Source organism: Zalophus californianus, chromosome 4 (genome assembly GCF_009762305.2).
Source record: "Zalophus californianus isolate mZalCal1 chromosome 4, mZalCal1.pri.v2, whole genome shotgun sequence".
In the NCBI taxonomy this organism is placed as follows: Eukaryota; Metazoa; Chordata; class Mammalia; order Carnivora; family Otariidae; genus Zalophus; species Zalophus californianus.
Genome location: NC_045598.1, coordinates 145,845,293 through 145,851,059, shown reverse-complemented (window position 1 = coordinate 145,851,059; position 5,767 = coordinate 145,845,293).

Below are 5,767 nucleotides of genomic sequence, written 5' to 3'. Positions count from 1 at the left end.
AAGTAAGTGGCTCGCAAACATTCACTAGTGTGAGAATCACCGGCGTTGCTGGCTAAAAAGTACAGGTGCTTAGCCCCGCCCAAGACTTACTGAGTCCGTTTCCGGGCGGGGGAAAGGGCGGGAACGCGTATTCTAAGTCCCTCCAGGTGAACAGGATTCAAGAAAAGTTAGGAAAGTACCGAGTAATGAGTGTCCCTATTCGATGTTGTCAAAAAAATAGAGGCGGGAAAAACTCCTAGAAGTGATTGATTGCATGTGCTGTTAGATGTAGATGTCTTCCTATCCCCACTTCCAAAAAATCCCAATTATTTTTGCGGTTAAAATATAAGACACATAGTTTCTGTTTTTAAATATTTTTTTTATTTAAGTTCTCTAGTTTTGCTGAAAGTTGTCATTGAACGAAATTGCACATAGCAGGTATTTTAGATTCTGTGGAGCTTAACAGAAAATTGTAGGACTCAGCCTGCCTCCAGGGTTATAAAAAAATTCTGTTTTTTCCCTTGTCTTATTGACAATTTGACACGTTCATTTCATTTAATGTTGTCTCGAAAAGTGAAGCATGAAGTTACTTTTCTGTTACTAGGCATAACATTATCCTTTTAAAGGACCTAAATTCCTAAAATGTATGCCAATCCAGAGAATTGAAATATTTAAAACTGTAAGAATGTTTATAAGTATTTTGTGTAATTTTTCCTTTATGGCTTTGTTTTTACTTTGAGTTTTTTTGAAGTATTTCAGATCAAATAGTAAAGTGAGCATATCAAATTTTAGGCTTAATCTGGTTTGTATTTAAACCTTGTGAACTTGGCTATTGTGGTTTACACTATATAATGGTTTATGATTAAATCAGGCCACAGTGACTACATAGAGGATTTTTCTTACAGTTAGAGTTTTTGTATTTTTTTTAAGATTTTATTTATTTGTCAGACAGGGCACGAGTGGTGGGAGGGGCAGGCAGAGGGAGAGGCAGGCTCCCTGCTGAGCAAAGAGCCTAATGTGGGACTCAATCCCAGGACCCCGGGATCATGACCTGAGCCAAAGGCGTCCTGGAGATTTTGTATTTTTATTTTGAATTGTAGGTGAGGTCTTATTTAAATATAAAATTCAGGTTTTATAATAAAAAATAATATAAATTGTGAGGTTGTGGGGCAACAGACTCAGATACAGCTGGTGAGAAGGTAAATTAGCATGTAATCCAATACTCCCTCACCTGCTTAGTAGAACCTCCATGGACCTTTCAGCCCCCACACTAGTGCGCTTATCTCACACCAGAAGCCTTGCCACTCCACAGTACTTTCTGGACTCCCAGCATTACGTGGTTGTAGAATCCTTACTGAACAACTCTTCTTACTGGTATATAATGTGCTGTATGTCATACATTTAATTATAACCAAGTGGCTCAAAGGACTGTCTGTTGGAACCTTCACTGTGCAGCTAAGGTGATCTTGGACAAGTTACTCAGCATCTCTGGGCTTTGATTCCTCATCTATTATGAACTTACTTCTTTGGTTGTAAGGATTAAATGAGAAAATACTTGGGGCGCCTGGGTGGCTCAGTCGTTAAGCGTCTGTCTGCCTTCGGCTCGGGTCATGATCCCAGAGTCCTGGGATCGAGTCCCGCATGGGGCTCCCTGCTCGGCGGAAGCCTGCTTCTCCCTCTCCCACTCCCCCTGCTTGTGTTCTCTCTCTCGCTGTGTCTTTCTCTGTCAAATAAATAAAATCTTTAAAAAAATAAAAAAAAATAAATGAGAAAATACTTATAAAGCACTCATCACAGTGTCTGGCTCATGTTAATCACTGAATAAATGTTAGTCTTCATTATCAATAATAATACTGTAAAGTATTTTTACATTTTCTAAAGCAGAAATTCAGAAAGTATGGATTGAACTGTGCCCCTTGCCAAATTCATATGTTGAAGTGCTAACCCCCAGTGTGACTATATGTGGAGACAGGGCCTGTAAAGAGGTAATTAAGGTTATATGAGGTCATAAGTATGGGACTCTAATCCAGAAGGGCTGGCACCTTATAAGAAGAGCAGCTTTCTTTTTCTGCCAGGAGAGGGTGGGAAGCCAGGAAGAGCTCTCACCAGGAACCACATTGGCAGGCACCTTGATTTCAGACTTCACAGTCTCCAGAATTATGAGAAAATGTCTGTTGTTTAAGCCACTCAGTCTGTGGCATCTTATTATGGCAGCCCAACCTCACTAAGACAGTATGTTTTTGCATTTTCTAGAAGCAAACAAAAAATTTTAATGTACACTATTCGAAGTAAACCACTGCATTTCATAAACTAGGTAATCTATCAAAAGATCATCTCATGCAGTAGTTTGGTAGTATAATACTCAGTTTTAGAGTGTTCTAGAAAACATTGTAGAAAAAAACAGTTCCTCCTTTATTGAAGCTCCAGGAAGCTCAGATACCGTTCAGATTTCTTATCCTCAAGCCTATCAATAATTTTCGGTACAGTGAATACCTCTGTTGAGCTGTCAGTTTGGAATTCTTAACTAATTCAATTCTCTATATTGATGGCATAGTGTGAGTGCTTTCTTGACTACACAGAAAACTGGGGACAGAAGCTGGTGCTAGAGACTTAAGATGAAGTTTATTACTGCAGCTTGAACTTAGGACAGAGAGAAAAATACCAAAGAGGCTGCTTGCTAAAAATACAATTTATTTTTGCGAATTTTGTAGCAGTCAGTCTCTGTTGCGAGGAACAGAACTCATGAATTCACTCAAGCTAACTTAAGAATAAAAGGAATTTCTTACAGGGTATTGACATGTTGCAGAATCATAGGTAGACTGAAGAACATAGGTAGGACCTAAGAAAAAATACTCAAAGTCACAATGAAAGGGTAAACCAAAGGGCAAAGAGGAGCTGCTGCCTATCCATGGCCAAGATGCTGCCTGCCAAATTTGGTGTTTTGGCTACAGCTGCTGATTCCAGAGCTGTACCTGACATTGCAATACTTTATTTATTTATTGTCTGTCTCCCTCTATATACAAAGGAACTTAGTTTTTCTGTTCATGGTTATATACCACAGCACTGAGAACAGATCTTGGTTTGTAGTAGGGATAAACACATAGCATCATAGGTAACACTCATCCAGTAAACCAGCAGGGCCATTGTTGGATAAGCCTTTAACTAAATGGAAGGGGGAAATATGAATTACAACTCATTTGTCTGTCTCATTGCCTGTAAGGTCAACTTATACACTCTGCATTACTACAAGATTAGAGAAAAGGAGAAAAGTAGAGAATAGAGAGAGGTAGTCAGTGTGACCAAAAAGATAAGTCATTCAGAATTAATCAGGGTTTCAACATCAGAATAGAAGATCTGGAAAGTAAGGGCAGAGAAGATGGTTGGATGAAATTTACAAGAAAAAAATATTCAAAACTAAAGAGAGACATGAGTCTGCAAATGTGTAAGACCTACTGAGTCCTAAGAAGGAAAGAGAAAAGGTCTGCATGGAGGCGTATGTTAAAATTTAAGGATAGCAAGAATTAGAAGATTCTAAAAGCTTCCAGAGAGCAAATATAGGTCCTCTATAAAGGAATGAGAATCAGGCCAGCAATAGGCTAGCTTCCCATCAACAGGACCGGAAATTAGGAGATGAGCAAGCCTGAAAGTTCCATGGGAAAATGATTTTGAACTTGGAACTCTAAACCAAGCCAAACTATCAATAAAATATGGGGGCAGAATGAAAAAGAAAGTTAAACATGAACTGAGAAAGCTTCCTCACCCAAATACTCTTTTTAAGGGTGTTACTTAAGAATGTGGGGTGGCAAAACAAGGGAATTATCCAAGAAATTGGAGCAGGTTGAATGTATGAACAATAGGACCAACTCAGAAAAGCAATGAAGGCAAGTCCCAGGAGGACAACCATGCAGCAGGCCTGAAAGCCCCCCATACAAATTGAAAGGAGACCTCAGGGCTGCAAGAGAACTGCCCATGGAAAGAAGAGAGTCCTTAGATATGACAGTATCCTGCAAATGTCAGAAGAAACTATTCTAATGGTGCATGAAGGCAGACCATTCAAGTAAAAGTAAAAAGGCAACTCGAAGTCAAGAGGGCTGGGGGTGTATGACTAAAAGAATACAAAAAACAGGTATCGCATAGTCATGGAATACAAGTCACATGGGCAGGAGTTGTTTACTGATTTTGTTTTGTTTACTGGAGTAACAAAAAACAGGAGTAAACAAAAAAAGAGGAGTTGTTTACTGATTTTCAAATTTACACTTCACCTGTAGATGAAGCAAGAATCTCTTAACTATGGTTACAAAACATTTTAAATGTTAATCATGATAATGGAAAGAGAAGAAGAGAAAGGTATGGAATACAATATTCTTATGTGACAAAGTAATTGAAACTTATAATACTGCTTATAATTGAAAGAATCATTTTAAGATTATTATTTAGTATCACAAAGGTAACTAATGGAAAAGCTAACGATGGTGGTATAATTTATTAGGTATTACAGGTAGGGAAAATTTGAGGTGGTTTAATAAACGCTTAACTGTATTGGCAGGAAGTGAGTATGCAAGATCTAACACTGATTATGTCCAGAATTAGTGGCATAGAAAGAGGAGGGTAGCAATGAGCTAAATGTGATTGCCTCTGGGGAGCAACATTGGGAGGTTTGGGCAAGGAGGGGTTAGGGGTTCATTGCTTTGTGTTCAGCCCGCTTGAATTGATCCATTCATTTACATGACGAATATTTGTTGTGTACCAAAATGTGCCAGGCACAGGAATGAAACAGAAGATTTGGGGACACAGAATATTTTCTACCATGACAATGCCAAAATTTGGAATTGAATATTAGCCTTGTTCCGAAATTTTTTTTCTTAAGGTTTTATTTATTTGAGAGAGAGTGAAAGCGAGAGAGATCACAGAGGGAGAAGGAGAAGCCGACTCGCTGCTAAGCAGAGAGCCCGATGCGGGGCTCCGTCCCAGGACCCTGGGATCATGACCTGAGCTGAAGGCAGACGCTTAACCGACTCAGCCACCCAGGCGCCCCCGAAATTTTTTAATTAGGCAATCGATGCCAACCGTGTTGTTCCTCCCTTCTCGTGCCCTTCCTCTTGAGTTGTCTTGTTTGAACACACACTTTTCAGTCATCTGACCCCCATACCCAGTGTTGTTTGCTGGTGTTGTGGGGAACCTGGGGGCAAGGCAGCAAAGGAGGAAGGTGCCTTTCCTACACCAGTGGGGCGGTTGGCGAGGTCTCAGGATTTCTGTGGAGGTGATTTGTGGTTTTGGAGTTGCAAACTGATGTGAGCTGGAGCAGCAAGCATGATGAATATATTGGGCAGGCCACCTAGGAGCAGGAGTGAGAAAAGCCTTCTCTTTTTCACATATAACAGAGTCGCGCTTCTCAAACTGGCTGCAGCTTAGAATCACATAAAAGCGTTTAGAAAACAATGCCCAGGTGTAGCCCCTTCCCTAATACTGATTAAATGAAAAGTCTCTGGTGAAGGGACTTCAGGCACCTGGTTCAAATCATTAACACTGAATTCACAAGCAATGTTCACACAATTGATCAAGCTGACAAAACAGAATAGAGCTTCAAACCAGTTTTCATCCTGATATTCATACTATAGCCAGGCTGAGAAAGAGCACACTCACTTCTTTGACCCTATAATACATAGTTATAGCGTAAACGGAAAGTGTGTAGCTTATACTTAATTAATAAAGTTAACTTATTGGTTAAAAGCCCCCTACACACACATATGAGTTTACAGTTCCCATCTCACCTTTTATTCCTAGTGCC